The 16558-nt window shown below is 49.9% G+C and overlaps 1 protein-coding gene across 19 annotated transcripts in view; it reads right to left on the bottom strand.

Annotated features, from left to right (window-relative positions):
• The window catches only part of MICAL3 (microtubule associated monooxygenase, calponin and LIM domain containing 3), a 242752-nt gene that overhangs the window by 203503 nt on the left and 22691 nt on the right, over nt 1–16558 (bottom strand). For 17 of the 19 annotated variants that reach the window (XM_037734339.1, XM_037734346.1, XM_017516844.2 and 14 more), the window contains exon 1: nt 12173–12289. The exons of 1 other annotated variant lie outside the window; for it this stretch is intronic. The gene's annotated coding sequence lies outside the window, so the exon portion shown is untranslated. Of the gene's footprint in view, nt 1–11870; nt 11950–12172; nt 12290–16558 lie in introns of those variants that run through there. One more of the 19 variants, XM_037734343.1, reaches the window with a different exon arrangement.

Genomic DNA, 16558 nt, shown 5'->3' with positions numbered 1-16558 from the left:
AGTTCTCCTGCCTCTACAAGATTAACTGACCTAAAACTCGACTTCCATGCTGTTGCTGTGTGTTCAAACCCCCGACAGACTCCCTGATGCCCACAAAGCCCAAACTGTACCCTGACATCCATTTGACCATGAGAATAAACAAGAGAAGCCCTCAAGGCCATGCCTTTGTTCATGCTGTTCCCTGCCTTTCAGGAAGCTCTTTCTGCCCTCCACAGCTAAGCCTGCCACCACCTTACTGTCAGGGCAAGGCTCCGGGAACGCTCCCAGCTCCGTCTGCTCTGCTCCCACAGCACCCTATACTTACCCTCATCACAGCTCTTACCACACAGCACTGAAATCATCTATTTGTGCGTCTGTCTCGCCAGCTGCAGCAAGATCCCAGAGGGCAAGGAACACATCTTACTCACCTCCCATCACCCAGACGGAACCCGGTACAGCAGCTCATCAACGCAGAATGCAACCCCAGCTGGCCAGGCTGGCCTCCTCCCTGCCCCTGAACACATCCTGCTCACCCCAGCACCCCTTCTCACTTAGACAATCCTCCCACGGCCGGGGCACACTTCAAATTGCATCTCCTACACAGGCCCATGAAAGTTAACATGGCGGCAAGTTAAACCCCCAGCTCCTCTCACCCATGTGTTGAGTGCCCTCGCACAAGATGCTTCTGTCTCTGGGTCCTCATCTGTAAAGCAGGAATGACTCAGTACCCCTTCAGCTGCAGGGCTGACAATGCATATAAAGCTTCTGAACCAGAGCTTGGCATATCATTGATTTTTAAGAAGTAACAGCATGCTTGTCCTTCTCAATCCCACCGTCTATGCCATCTGGGTGTTTCAGCCCGTTTCTTCCCTGTAACTGCTGTATATATTACTCCCGGCTCTCCTGAAGCAGGCAGGCTTGTCACAAGCAGTGACAGGTCGTAGTACACTTCCACGAAGCTGCCCCTGCCCTGAAACCCAGGACAACGCAACACGTGGAAGAAGGGACCAACGGATACAACTTTAACAAACAAATCATTTCAGGAAGTTTAAAGAATACCTAAAAAACAAACAAAAAAAAAAAACCAAAGCCCCGCGGGATCAGGAGTGAGACGGAGAGCAGGCTTTTGCCGATGCTTTCATATTGATGAGAAACGCAGTTAGAGGGCGGGAGCAAGTGGGACGAGGAGGGGACCAGCAAGACAGGAAAGAACTCCCCCCTGAAGGCAGTACTGCTCATTTTCACCGGTACAAACACTGCAAAGAAACCTGCTGCTGACTCACTGGATGCTCCCCTGAAGACTGTCTCTGGACAAAAGGAAGCCCCAAGCCTCAGAATTCCATTCCAAGTTTCATGAGCACCAGTAGATAACAGCACCAGCTGAAGCTTGGGGTGCTCACTGCGTGCTTACCACGTGCTGGGAGGATTCTAAATGCTTACAACCACACAAGGTAAGTGGGACTGTTATGCCCTTCATTGCACAGATGAGGAAACTGAGTCCCAGGAGAGTAAGGAACGCACTTCGGGTCACACACTCTAGTAACTGGTATAGCACAGCACAGTCTGGCTCCAGCGTCCAAGCTCTTAACCACAACACATTTTGATTGTCCTACTCTGATTTAGCTCCACCATTTACCAGGTGAGAAATCTCAGGCAAGTCATCTAACCTCCATGAGCCTCATCTTTCAAGTGGGCCTCATATAGGTAACTTCATAAGACTGTCCTGAGGGTTGAAGGCGATCATGCCATGACACATATCATGAAGCAGACTCCTGAGAAATCGGTTCCTTTCCACTTTTCCCATAACCCAGTACAAGTGAGGTTTTTAGCCAAACCCTCTGACCTCCTTTAAACTGGGAATGATCTACATGCCCTGCAGGATTTTCCTGCCTCCTGCCTATGCCTAAGCATTTGGACCTCATAAAAGCTTACAAAAACAGCCTGGAGACAAGAACAGAAAGCACCTGCACACGGAGCTGAGTGGGGCGGCCCAGCAGGGAGGGTCCAGACGGCTCCTGGCATGCATATGAATACTGCATGAGCAGAGGCTGGGCCAGCAAGGCCCTGCCAGGATGTGCCACAACTAACAGCCCGTGACAGCACCTAGATCCATGCGCCACACCAACAGGCCCGGCCCACAGGCCTGGGAGGCTGCAGGCAGAGCCAGGAGCACCTGTGCCTCTGAACCTTCATGTGTGTATGTGCTGCAGGGGACAAAGGGGCAGGCAGGTGACAGTGACAGGCAGTCATTCCCACCAACAGTGGCATATCATACTGCCTGAAATGTTGTATACAGCAAGGTAAAATTTTCAATTCCTACAGAAGGAATTCTGTTGGAAAATTCCTTTACTGTCAAGAACTTAATTTTAAGCCAAGAAAGTACAGATATACACTAGTTTATTTTGAAGGTAAATCCACATTTCTATACATCAAGTTTGCTTGAAATATAGGAGATACCTTTAAGCCATGAATCCTTCCCCTGGGCTGGTGGTCATGCACAGAGGGAATCTGTTATTAGCAGCATGTAAAAGTGTCCCTCATCTTAGCAAGTCAGCTCAATTAATATAGCAGGGAGCAGAGGTCGGGTGTTTAACTCATTTCTAGGAGATATAAGTAATTTCTATTTGAATGGACGTAATCAAATGGATCCAAAGGTCTTAGAAAATAAAAGGTTAAAACCCAAGCAAAAACTGTATCTTATTCATCCTATCCAGTAGTAAGAAGTCCTATGACGCCTTTTTCCACAACACATCAACTTCCAAATACAGCACATGACAAAAAAAATACTTCAGGAAGATGGAGGAAACGGGGATTTGCTACTGTGCTGGCTGACGACATTACTGCAAGGCTCTACCCAGCTCTGAGGCTGTGGTGGACACAGCACTGTGGCCTGAGGGTTAGAAAGGAGCCCTCAAAGCAGCATGGACAATCTGATGCCCAAAGCACGGATGAGGTGCCTCCATGCTCAGGACTGCCTCCAGCCACTGCTGCTAGAGCGCCTAGGAAAGGGCACAGCCCGTGGCACCTCCTCTGGGAAGGGCTACCTGGTCCCCCTGGGGCACCTATACTTCAGCTGGGCAAGGACAAGCGCATTTAGACCACCAGATCCAAAGTGATGATGGGCCCAAGGGCAGCCTGCAGGCAAGGGAAATAGCCCCGGCCTTTCCTGCAGCCAAGGTGCAGGACCGGTCCTCAGGAAGGAGCTGCAAAATGATCCTGTTTGCAAAACACAAACATGCCAGAAACAGTAGCCACAGGGGGTAGGTCAATTCTAGACCTTCTCAATCTTATGTAAAGGAAATAAACAAAACTGAGTCCAGAAGGAGTATTTTCCTACTTAGCGTAAATGTGCTTAGCACTCTATGTCCAGGGCTTCCTGGCCAGTTAAGTCCTCTACCACAGCATGCCACGGATCACTGCACTTGCATGGCTGCCAATGCATGTAGCCTCTTAAATATGCAACCTCTTGCAGGCACATGCTGTGTTACCACGTGGCAGTTACATACAACAGGCACTCAACAAATGTGCTGAAAAAAGTCAGTGTGTAAAGCACTCCTAAAGCAGGAATCCCCTCTGCTCACCCCGAGGGCGGCTGAGGCCCAGGGCCTTGTTTGTGTCCCCACTGTCCGCAGGGCCCAGCACAGCGCTCACTACACGGGGAGGGCTGGTTCAAGCTGCCCCTGTTTATTTTTTCCCCACCTCACACTGTCTCTTTCTGCCCCATTCCTCCTCCTCTTGCTCTCTCCTCATTTATCTCATGGGATTTGGAGTCATTTGCTATGTAAATTGCTGGGTTTATGGCCATTTACCTCACAGGAGCAGTTTCCCTGCTGTAAAATGAGGTGAAAGGACCCTACCTGAAGACTAGAAATGACGGGTATGCAGTCTGGCCACGGTAATGCAAAGTGATCGCTGTTACGGCTTTCTCATATACCTATCCACAGGCCCCATTGTCTAAAGGTACTCAAATACCAAAAGCAGAAAGTTGATTTGTTCTTTCCGCCCTGCAAGGGTGGTTTTGAGAAAGCCTATCTGTTTTGGAAAGAAACTGACCCAAGCCCACGTCACTAGTTAAAATATTTCCTTTTCCCTTTTTCACAGGGAAATGAATGACTCTGACTAGTCATGGCCAAACTGGGTAAAGGGTTTTGTTCCATAAGTTCACGTGACAATTATACATAGTGATTAGGATTCCCAGATGGCTCGTTCTCTTTTTAACTTTTTTAAATTTTACTTTAAGTTCTGGGATACATGTGCAGAATGTGCACGTTTGTTACACAGGTACACATGTGCCACGGTGGTTTGCTGCACCTATCAACTCGTCATCTAGGTTGTAAGCCCGACCTGCCTTAGGCGTTTGTACAAATGCTCTTCCTTCCCTTGTCTCCCCGCACCCAGTGCTGCCCAGCTCATTCTCTTAAAGAATCATCCATAAAGGAGATTAGCTAGGGCAATAATGGATCTGCTTGGGCTCCACAATTTGGGAATCAAAAGGAAGAAAGGGGCTTCTGCACCTTTTCTGGGAGCAGGGCTGCCCTCAGCAGTCTCTGGATCCCAAGGCACAGCCCCAGGTCCCTGAACACATAATGTCCTAAGTGCCCCTCTGGGAAGCCCCCGAGCACCCTGGCTCTCCTCCTGGTACTTCACAATTACCTCCTGACTCCACCCCCTGAGAAATCGGCCAGGAATATTTAGAGGGCAATACACCAATTAACCTCAAGGCACCTCTCCTGGCATTTCACAGGAAGAACTCAAGAGTGAAGAGAGGGAAGTATGGAGGTCTGAAGAGAGGAAGGGGTGACCCTTAGGATGGAGGTAACCCTGTGGAATCCGCCCACGTCAGTTGCCCTCAACTGGTGCATGAGAGCACAGGTCCAAAACCCAACGCCTTCATCTAAATCCTGATGCCACCACTTTTTTTAGCCGTCTGTGCCCCACTTTCTAGCAGGTATCATAGCAGCACCCAGCCTGTGCACTGTGGTGAGGACTGAGCACATTAAAATATGCGGGCACTCAGGACAGAGCGCGGCACGGACAATGGTCTCTAAGCATCTGCTGCTGCCATCACCACTCATCAGCACCAGGCACTGCTCTCCCACCACTGTCCCTGTCCCATCACAGCCCACCAATTCTCAGTCACAAGGAGGACTTTGGTGGCAGAGGCAGGGGACCAGGGGAGACAGGGAGAAGTATGGCTAAAACCTTTGTAAGGTGACTTTATGTGAGCTGGGGACAGTCCATGCTAAAGGGTAGCCGCCATACCCCTGGGTATGCCACCCGCCCCCCTCACCAAGCTGCTCCTCCTTCCTCCCCAAGCTTCCAACACTGGCACTAGCCTCCCGGGACCCATGCCACCTCCAGACTTAAACTGGCAATGGATAAGAGGCAGGGGGCTGGGCGAGGCGGCTCGTGTCTGTAATCCCAGCACTTTGGGAGGCTAAGGGAGGAGATCGCTGAGCCCAGAAGTTCAAGACCAGACTGGGCAACACAGAGAGAGCAGCTTGTCTCTACAAGACGTTTAAAAAATTGGGTGTGGTGGTACAGGCCTGTAGTCCCAGCTGAAGTGGGAGGATGGCCCGGACCCGGGAGGTCAAGGCTGCAGTCAGCCGAGATCACGCCACTCCAGCTGGGGCCACGGAGCAAGACCCTGTGAGAGGAGAAGGCTGGGACCCACTAAGGTTTCATTTCGCCTTTACACAGGAAAAGTCAATAAAAGCTACTAGTTACCCACTAAGGTTTCATTTCGCCTTTACACAGGAAAAGTCAATAAAAGCTACTAGTTACCCACTAAGGTTTCATTTCGCCTTTACACAGGAAAAGTCAATAAAAGCTACTAGTTAACCACGTGACTGTGCTGTCCGTCTCTCTCCTGCTGGAGTTAACCAGACCGAATCTCCTGCCAGAGTTAACCAGACTGAATGCTTCAGCAGATACACAATTCAACAGACACCTGCAGACCTGCCTAATACAGGAAGACCCCTCTGCTAGATTCCCTCACACATGACACACGTGCACTGAGCTGGGCGCTACAGAGACGCAGCCTAACAGAACACGAAAGAGATATGTTGTCCTTGCCAAGGTACTCACTATGCAGAAGCTCCTGCCCTTCCTCTTTCACCTTTCATCAAGGTATAAGCCAACAGGCTTACTTCTTCTCTCTTCTTTAATCCTATTTCTGTCTTCTCTTTTTTCTTTTAAGACACAAGGTCTCACTCTGTCACCCAGGCTAGAATACAGTAGCACGATTATAGCTCCCTGCAGCCTCGAACTCCTGGCCTCAAGCGATCCTCCCACCTCAGCCTCTGAGCAGCTGGGACTATAGGTGTACACCACCACGCCCGGCTAATTTTTTAAATTTTTGTAGCGACAGGGTCTTACTATGTTGCCCAGACTGGTCTCAAACTCCTGGCCTCAAGCAATACTCCTACCTCAGCCTATCAAAGTGCTGGAATTACAGACGTGAGCCACTGCACCCAGCATTTTTTTTTTCGAGACAGCAGGGTCTTGCTCTTTCACCACGGCTGGAATGCGGTGTGATCTCCGCTCACTGCTGCCTTGGCCTCCCAGGCTCAAGTGACCCACCTACCTCATCCTCCTGAGTAGCTGGGACTACAGGCGTGCACCACCAACGCCCGGCTAATTTTCGTATTTTTTTTGTAGAGACAGGGTTTCACCACGTTGCCCGGGCTGGTCTCGAACTTCTGACCTCAAGTGACCTGCCACCTTGGCGTCTCAAAGTGCTGGGATTATAGGTATGACCCACCACACCTGGCCTCTTTCTTTTTTAAAACTGTAGCAATCATCTCTCCTCTGTTGAACTCACCAATGAGAAAAAGTCAATGGCGCTAGGTACGGGGGTGGCTCAGACCTGTAATCCCAGCACTTCGAGAGGCTGAGACGGACAAGTTGTTCGAGCCCAGGAGCTCAAGACCAGCTGGGAAATGTGGCAAAACTCTATCTCTACAAAATTTTTACAAATTAGCCAGGTGCCGGGCGTGATGGCTCACGCCTGTAATCCCAGCACTTTGGGAAGCTGAGGCGGGTGGATCACGAGATCGAGACCATCCTGGCCAACATGGTGAAACCCTGTCTCTACTAAAAATACAAAAATTAGCTGGGTGTTTGGCACGCACCTGTAGTCCCAGCTGCTCGGGAAGCTGAGGCAGAAGAATCGCTTGAACCTGGGAGGTGGAGGTTGCAGTGAGCCGAGACTGTGCCATTGCCCTCCAACCTGGTGACAGAGGAAGACTCCATATCAAAAAAAAAAAAAAAATTAGCCAGGTGCACACCTGTAGTACCAGCTACCCAGTCGGTCAAGGTTGCAGTGAACCATGATCACGTCGTGCACTCCAGGCTAGGTGACGGAGTGAGATGCTGTCCCAGTTAAAGGAAAAAAGAAAACGCAGGCCAGGTGCAGCAGCTCTCAGCACTTTGGGAGGCCAAGGCGGGTGGATTACCTAAGGGCAGGAGTTCGAGACCAGCCTGGCCAACCTGGTGAAACACCATCTCTCATAAAAACACACAAAAACTGATCAGTAGTGGGATTGTGCCTGTGAATAGCCACTGCACTCCAGCCTGGGCAACATAGTGAGACCCTGTCTCACAAAAAAAAAAAAAAAAAAAGACACAAAAAAATTAGCTGGGTATGGTGGTGGACACCTGTAATCCCAGCTACTTGGGAGGCAGAGGCAGGAGAATCACTTGAACTCGGGAGGCAGAGGTTTCCATGAGCTGAGATCATGCCGCTGCACTATATAGCCTGGGGAACAGAGCAAGACTCCATCTCAAAAAAAAAAAAAGAAAGAAATGCAATCAACGGCAGGGTTTGGGGTGACAGTTTCCTGGTCATCCCTCCCAGTTTCTTTCTTTTCTTTTCTTTTTTGGGATGGAGTTTCACTCCTGTTGCCCAGGCTGGAATGCAATGGTGCAATCCTGGCTCACCACAACTTCCAACTCCCAGGTTCAAGTGATTCTCTTACCTCAGCCTCCCAAGTAGCTGGGATCACAGGCATGCGCTACCACACCCAGCTAATTCTGCATTTTTCATAGAGACAGGGTTTCTCCATGTTGGTCACACTGTCTTGAACTCCTGACCTCAGGTGATCTGCTCGCCTCAGCCTCCCAAAGTGCTGGGATTACAGGCATGAGGCACTGTGCCCAGCCTTTCCCAGTTTCTTGACAGCGGTGCTTTTATAGGTAGAGATGGCTAAAGCCCACCCCCAAGAAAACAGCAAGCTGCGTACACCTGAGGCCCATGGGCGCAGGACGCTGTTTTCGACACTGGAGTATCCCAAGCACTTGAGTGTCTGACACCACCCATCACCCCCAACTCCATGGAATCACAGTTTAATTCTGAAGAGTGGAACCAAAAGTGACAGAGTGGGTGGCTGGAGAGAAGTACTTTAATGTACTGCATTAAAGTATACTGGAAGCTAAAGACCAAAAAGGAATCAGGCTTTCGATTTTGCTACCTAAAGTAAAAACTGAGAGCCTTATTTACTGCACAGATTGTAGCACGAGTGCCATACCTCCAGTTTCACAATTTCACCAGCAGCTTAAGCAAAACGGCCTGGACACTGAAGATGGCCTCTGGGTCACAGTATCACTAATTTCCTCTGTCTACAAACCACTTCCATTCTCTCTGTCCCCTATCTCCCCACTGCAACCTCGGCCTCCTGAGCTCAGGAAATCCTCCCACCTCAGCCTCCAGAGTAGCTGGGACCACAGGCGCACACCACCTGTGTTCCAGTTAATTTTTGTACTTTTTGGAGAGAGAGGGTTTAGCTATGTGGCCCATGCTGTTTTCAAGCTACTGGGCTCCAGCACTCTGTCCACCTTAGCCTCCCAAAGTGCTGGGACTGCAGGCATGAGCCACTGAGCCCAGGCCATCTGGTCTTATTAAATACTTCATGCTCTGCAAATGCAGACGTTTTCTCAGCTCTGATTATTTTTTCTAAAGTAATGACCCTCCACCTGTCTAGATGAATGCTTCTGGCAAAGGAAAAGATCACGGTGTGAAAGCTTACTACAACAGGACATAAAGCCCCGTCCAACCCCTACCTAACCCATCGGACCTGGGGTGGCAGCTGCAGGTGTCGGGCGCTCAGGTCTGTGCATTAGTCATCCCTAAGGTCCGTTAGCACACGGGTTAGGAGGAGCACACGTTATGGAATCAGAAAGCCCAGGACTGAACCCAGCCCTGCTTTCAGTCAAGGCCTTGTCACTCACTATCACTCCCTTGAGCTAAGGCCTCACAAAACCCTAGTCTGTCATCTGTGAAACTGGAGATAGTAAGTTCTGCCCTGAATACTGCGGTGAGGAATAAATGAGGTAATGTCTGTGCAACACCTAGCACAGATTCCTGCAGATAAGCACTCAATGGATGTTAACTACCCTCCACTATCTAGTCATCAGAAAAGCACAAGGATATGGTGTCTTTAATTCCTTCCGTTTCTGGAAAAAAAAAAAAGTGTGTGAATTTTTTTTCCCCCTAAAGGTATCAGCGAAGTGAAACTTAGGAAGGAAAACCCAATTCAAGCCCAGTTCAGGGACCAACTCACTCACAACTTAAAGCAACTCGTGGTACCTCCATTTCCTTACTGAACTTTGACGACCTCAGAGACAAATAAGAATCAATGCGATAACAGGTGATGAAAAAGCTTTCACTGCCTCAAAGAAAAAGCAAACAGTAGTAAATCCAGAGCATAATTATTATTAAAATGCCAGGCTCCATAATATGGAACATAAGCCAATGATGGCTCTTACTTTTTCTAGAACATTAGGTTTGATGGCCTTTTCGTCTGTTCACACGGGAGCTGCTATGAGCTGGAGGAGGCAAATGGCTGCTCCTCGCAGATCCTAGTTCAGAGGCACAGCCCAGCAAAGCTAGCACTCTGCCAATGGTCAGGCTTGGACCATCCTGGGCCACTTCTCAGATGCCAGTGCCTGGAGAAATTAGGCAATTCATCTGGTTCCACTTGGGCACGTGAAACCAACAACCACCAAAATCCTCTCCTGCAGGACTACTCAACAGATGCAGGAAACGCTGAGATTTGACCCTCTGCACTCCTGTACTGAATGATGTACTACTCTTCAGGGCACGTGCTGGCCTTCCTTTAAAGTGCAACACACCACCCAGGAGGAAGAGCTCCATTTTTCCTTATTTCTACTTCTAGGTCCAAGATGTGAGTTTCACTTGTAATCTACCATTGAAATATCTGGAGAGCTGGAAGTCGGAGTGGGAGGAGGAAGTGGGGGAGCATACAACCAAAACTGCATCCAATTTCATCATCCCCAGGTCTCTTGAACCCAAGGAAGAGAGAAAAATTCACGTGATGTTTATTGGACATCTGCTATGTGCCAAGGACTGTGCTAATTCTTCACATATATTATTTCCAAAGCTCATTTTCTCTTCCACACCTAGTAACGCCATGGAATAAACCACCAGGGAACGGGATCATCCCAGATGCTGGGGGAGGCGGGGGAAGGGTTGGGGGGAAGAATCACACCATGTAGTCAAGTTTAAGAGGTTTCAAATGTTAGTGCTGTGAACACAAAAAAACAGCCCTGACTGAGGAACCAGGCCCAAGTCCTGAAACACCCTTTACAGGAAGAACACCCAAAGCTGTCTTTCCTATAATTATGAAATTAACTCAGGCTATTGAAGACACTATAAAAAAAGATGTAAAACTTTTAAAATCTGGAGCACAAGAAAAACTCACCATAGGACTCGAAAAATCTGGGGCCGGATTTCTGACCTGAGAAGTACATCTGGCACTCAAATACGGAATGCCAGCATCCCCTGAGAGGCCCTGCAGAGATGCGTTGTGAAGAAGACAACCACAACGAACTGGCCTGTGTGTGGCCAGGTAACCAGAAGGCGAAGCTTTCCTGCAGGCGGCAGCGACTGTACAAAGATGTCTTTCTCAGCTTAAAAGCTAGCTGATCCTCATCCCTGGGGTACCACGACTGTCTATGGAGCAAAGTGTCAGATGGGACCAAATACACATCGGTAGCCTGATACTCAAATGTCATCCTCTCCATGCACATCCCACTAAAAAGAAGCTTAGGGGGAAAAAAAACAAAACACTGTCCACCTGTCCACAGCTGACCTTCATTCCTCTACGTCAACCATTTCACACAAATCACAGTTAACATCTGCATTAAACACCATTAAAAGAACAAAAAAGTGGTTTGAACTCTTGGACATACTTTCTCTGCATTCAGAGTCAGGAAAATCAGCCAAGACAGGGGGCTGGTCCCCCGCCCCTTAACGGGATGCGACACAGAGGCCTTGCCTGAGGGGCCTGCCAGACCCCTTCTTCCCAGCAAACCACTGAGCAAGTGGGGTGGCGGCGGCTCACCAGCTCCCCACGCCAGGCGGAGGCCCTGGCTGCGGCTGGCTTTCCGCTAGGCCAGGCAAGCCCGGGTCCGTGTAGGGCTCCTCAAGGTGGTTTCTAAACTGGGAATTTCCAATGTGCCTCGGAGACCTCCAAGAGCGCGGTCCCCTCGGAAGGCAGCTAAGGAGAGGGGCGTCGCTGGGACCGGAGGCGCAGGCGGCTGCCATCGCCCGGGCGCGCCCACCGTCCCCAGAAATGGAAAGGCGCGCCGGGATCCCCTGGGCCACCTACCTGCCAGGGTCGCAGGAGCCCACCCTCGGCGCACGCCAGCGTCAGGCCCGGGCAGCCGGACCGGTGGCCCCGGGGCCGGGCCGCGGAGGCAGGACCCGGCGGAGCCCCGACTCCGAGCCTGCGGACCCGGGTCAACACAGAGACCTCCCCCGCCCCAAAAAGCCGCCCCAGCGCCGGGCTAAGCCGCCTCCCTCCGCCCCCCGCCCGAAGCGGACAGCCTCCCCGCGCCCGCCGCCGCGGAACTCGGGACCGCCGGCGCACCTGGCCGCGCATCCTCCGCCGGGAGGCGACCACACGGGGACGCGGGGCGGGGGCTTCCTCGCGGCCCGCCCGCCGGGCGCAGGGCTGGACGCGCCGCCGGAAGGAGGCGCCCAAGCCGCGGCGGGTCCCGGCCTCGGCGCTGCCCGGGCGGGAGGCTCGGCGCGCGTCTGCTCCTGGGATACCCGCTCCAGAGCCGCCCGCAGGGACCGGCCCGGGGTCGAGACCCCGAGCTCGAGCGCGAGCGAGATGCGGCCACCCCGGGGCGGCTGGCGCGGGCCGGAGCCCCGAAGCCCCGTCCGTACCTCTGCCTCATGCTGCGGCGTCCTCGGCGCCGGCGTCCCAGTGGCCGGCCCGGGCCGCCCAGTCCCACAGCCCCGGCGTCCCGCGCGGTCAGCAGCAGCGGGAGCAGCGGCGCAGCCGCCGGGGGATGGGCGGGCACATGGAAGGGCGGGGGCTGCGGCCCTCGGGCCGGACCACAGGACCCCAGCCTCGGGGGCGAGAGAGCTCAGTGCGCCCTGGAACTGGCATGCGGCTTCCGTCCTCAGGGACCCTATTGCTACCTGGATGCTCAGTCTTCCCAGAATCTTACGGGATATGTGCAAAAGGCAAAGAAGTAAGCTGTCGCCACGCCCTTCGTCCTCTCCGTCCCCCCGCAAGTCCATATGGTACATTCCTCAAAGCCCAACGGGAGACACGAAAGAGGTGATTGGTTGGGAATCTTGGAAGGGGCGAGAAGCCACACGAAGTGGCCAATGGAGAAACCTGGTGGGCATATCAAAGCCTGCCAGCAGGGAGAAGGGAGGATGTTTTTAAAGGGGACTTGGCCTGGCGCGGTGGCTCTCTCCGGTAATTCCGCACTTTGCTGGGCAGAGGCGAGCGGATCACTTGAGGTGAGGAGTTCAAAACCAGCCTGGCCAACATGGTGAAACCCCCACTGAAAATACAAAAATTAGCAGGGCGTGGTTGCGCGGGCCTGTAGTCCCAGCTCCTCGGGTGGCTGAGGCAGGAGAATCACTTGAACCCGGGAGGTTGCAGTGAGCTGAGATTGCACCACCGCACTCCAGCCTGGGCGACAAAGACTCCGTCTCAAAAAAAAAAAAACTAGGATTTTCATTCTGACACTATGCAGATGGGAAGCAAAGAGATTAGAGGGAAGTTCAGATTTTTGGAGGAGAGAGCTTAAAGAAAATGTAGAGCGAATTGAACCAAGTATATCTGTATGACCTTGAGCAGATAAGTCCAGCCCTCAGCCTGAGTTTCATCATCTAGTCCAATGAGGATACTGTATTGTACTTGGTGCCTGGCGGCTTTCACACACTTGTGTGATCCTGTCATCCTTTGCATGGGAATAGCAATACCTGCAGATATTCTTCAATTTTAGGCATGATCCACCATCTTAAAGAACTTTAGTTGAAAGTGGGTAGACTTTCTGACACTGACTTTCAGCGACATTATCAACCCCACCTTTGGTAAAGGCAAATCCAGTCTTCTTTCTGGATCCTTCCTCTCTTCGAGAAGAATATTCTTCTTACGTGTGGAGCCCCCACCTCCAAGTAGTTCATGATTTCTACTCCTCCAACAGGCATCCCCTCTATTCCTTCTCCATTCCGCCTCATAATCAGACAAAGCTTCGCTTAATAATTCATTTGCGCAGTGACCGTCCACAGTTCCTCCCTTGAGCAACAAATCCCACTGCCCACCCCTCCCTAGAACTGTGAAAGTGCTTGTTCCTGACTCAGTCTGTGACACATCATTCAACCACACATGGCCAATTGTGCTTTTATCCACACTGCAAGCCAAATTTCAGACTTTCTCACCATTCCTTGGTGCCTGCTCTGTTTTAGAGTCTTACACCGGCCTGGTAGGCTTACATTTTGGCTACTAAGCTTCAGCTCACATTCTTTATTACAGAACTTTTCAACCTCCCAACAGCTGGTCACCTCACTCCCACTCAACCAGCTTCCAACTTGTGTAAGAGTGTCTTTTAATAGCTCCAGATAACTCATCTTCCAACTATAATCCAAAGAGTTCCAGAAAGTCCATTCTTCCATGAAGCCTTCCAGATTGATTGCCAGAAGCTGCTAGCTTACAGAGCTCCCGTTTCTACTCTGTGCCCTGCCATAACCTAACTGCCTGTGCTCTCTGCCCCAATACACATTTCTTATCGACATATTTCTCTGCCTTCCATCCTTATTACCATGAGTACCATTTTGCCCTTATGAGGAAAACACGAGGGCTTAGAGAAACTGATCTGCCGAAGTTCACACAGAGGTCTGACATCTAGTGTCCATAACTCCACAATGCAGTACTGTCTTGAGTTTCTTAAGAATATATTGTATGCCAGATGAAAGATAATCTCATACATTTATTTATTTATTTTTAATTGCTTTCTCCTTCTTTCTTTCTTTCTTTCTTTCTTTCTTTCTTTCTTTCTTTCTTTCTTTTTCTTTCTTTCTTTCTTTCTTTCTTTCTTTCTTTCTTTTTCTTTCTTTCTTTCTTTCTTTCTTTCTTTCTTTCTTTTTCTTTCTTGAGACAGAGTCTCACTCTGTCACCCAGGCTGGAGTACAGTGATGCAATCTTGACTCACTGCAACCTCCACCTCCTGAGTTCAAGCAATTCTGGTGCCTCAGCCTCGCAAGTAGTTGGGATTGCAGGCTTCAGGCATGTGCCACCACGCCCGGCTAATTTTTGTATTTTTAGTAGAGGCAGAGTTTCACTATGTTGACCAGGCTGGTCTCGAACTCCTGACCTCAAGTGAGCAACCACGCCTGGCCTCATACGTTTATGTTACGTTTACATTTATTTCTATACCTATAATATCATGTCAGTCTCAAAACAGTCATGTGAGGAGAGCTGGTAGACATTTATTCACAGATGAGGAAGGAAACTACAGCTCAGAGGGCATGACTGTTTGGCCAAGGTAGCAAGGCTGGTAAGCAACTGAGCCTGGCTTTCCACACTGCATTCTTTCCACTGGAATTCCTGCTGGGAGTGAACACAACCTTTTCACATGTAACAACCAGAGAAGGAAGAGACAAATACAAAATAGCAAAACCTATGCCCTGGGGTTTAGGGAGTGTGGTACAAGTAGTGCTTACCGAGGGAGAAAACAAGTCAAAGACTTCTGTGCAGGGTGAGAATCACTGTGGACTTCTTTATACTGGTCTGCTGTTTATATTCTGCCACGAGATTGTGTCTTGGACACATCTGACAAATTCAATAGCAAAAGGCCACAAAACTGCCCCCTACCGCTGGAGTGCTGGGAGCTAGAATTAGCCCCCTGTCAACGAACGGACTTCTGTGTGCAAAGCTGCTGCTGACCAATTTGGAAAAGTTCTCCACTGGCTGTTCAGCAAACTAACCTGCTCCTCTGGCAGTTTTAACACTGCCCTGAAAATACAGGCTGGGCTAATTATTTCTTCTTTTTAAACTGTTGACATCCTCACAGGGTAGGAGAGCCTAGCAAAATTATGTGGGAGCAGCAAACTTTTAATATTGATTAAGCAGCCTGAACAAGGTCATTGCGAAGCCAATGCTTCTGAGTTGTTCTTTGCCAGGTCCAGCCATAGTCAATCAAGTTCATTCTCACTCCCATAGTACTCCGTCTTTTCTCATCCCCAGAGAGTTCTAAACTGTCTCTGCTTATCTGAGTGCTTTATTTATGCATTCAAACATTTATTGGGCAACCACTACGAGCAAAGAACTGGCAGGTTGTGAGATTATCCTGATGAATCACACATGAAGTGTGTACTTAGCACATGGGATGATTAAATATCAGACCCCCTTCAGTATGGAAGGAATCTGCCTGGGCGTCTCGGAGAATGCAAATGGATCCCATCCACTCCTAAATGTAGACACTCATGTTGGAATGTCCACCCGCCCACACCCCAATAGAAGGAGCACTAGCTCGAGAAATGGCCCTGGGTTGGGGACATGGGCAGTGTCCTGAGGAGGAGGAGAGTGTCAGAAATAACTGGACACATAGCAAACAATCGGGAGAATCACCTAATTCAATCCACAGTGGAGCTGTTAGAAGATTTGTGGAATATGCTTATTTTCAATTTTAAAAATATTTTCTGATTTCAAAAGTAATACATGTTCATTGTAAAATAATTTTTTAAATAGAGAAAAGTACAAAAAAATAGAAATACCCAGCCAGGCGCTGCGGCTCATGCCTATAATCCCAGCACTTTGGGAGGTTGAGGCAGGTGGATCAGCTGAGGCTGGGAGTTCGAGACTAGCCTGACCAACATGGAGAAACTGTCTCTACTAAAAATGCAAAATTAGCTGGGTGTGGTGGAGCATGCCTGTAATCCCAGCTACTCGGAAGGTTGAGGCAGGAGAATCCCTTGAACCCAAAAGATGGAGGTTGCAGTGAGCCGAGATCACACCATTGCACTCCAGCCTGGGCAAGAAGAGCAATACTCTGTCTCAAAAATAAAAAATAAAAATACCCATTACCTTCACCAGCATATCACTGTTACCATTTTGATGCATGTGTCTGTGCCGTGTATGTGCAATGCTCCTGCACGCAGGTGGCTCACGCCTCTGTGTCATATATCTTCTTTCTCCCTAGTATCTTTTTAACAAAATTTCATCAAACTGCTTTGCAATCTACTTTTCTACTTAATACACATTATACATTGCTAAAATATGATTTTTTTCTTTTTCTTTTTTTTTTTTTTTTT

This window comes from Cebus imitator, unplaced genomic scaffold (assembly GCF_001604975.1).
Source record: "Cebus imitator isolate Cc_AM_T3 unplaced genomic scaffold, Cebus_imitator-1.0 Scaffold607, whole genome shotgun sequence".
Lineage (NCBI taxonomy): Eukaryota > Metazoa > Chordata > Mammalia > Primates > Cebidae > Cebus > Cebus imitator.
The sequence above is the reverse complement of the archived record's forward strand: the minus strand, read 5'-3'. Positions and strand labels throughout refer to the sequence as shown.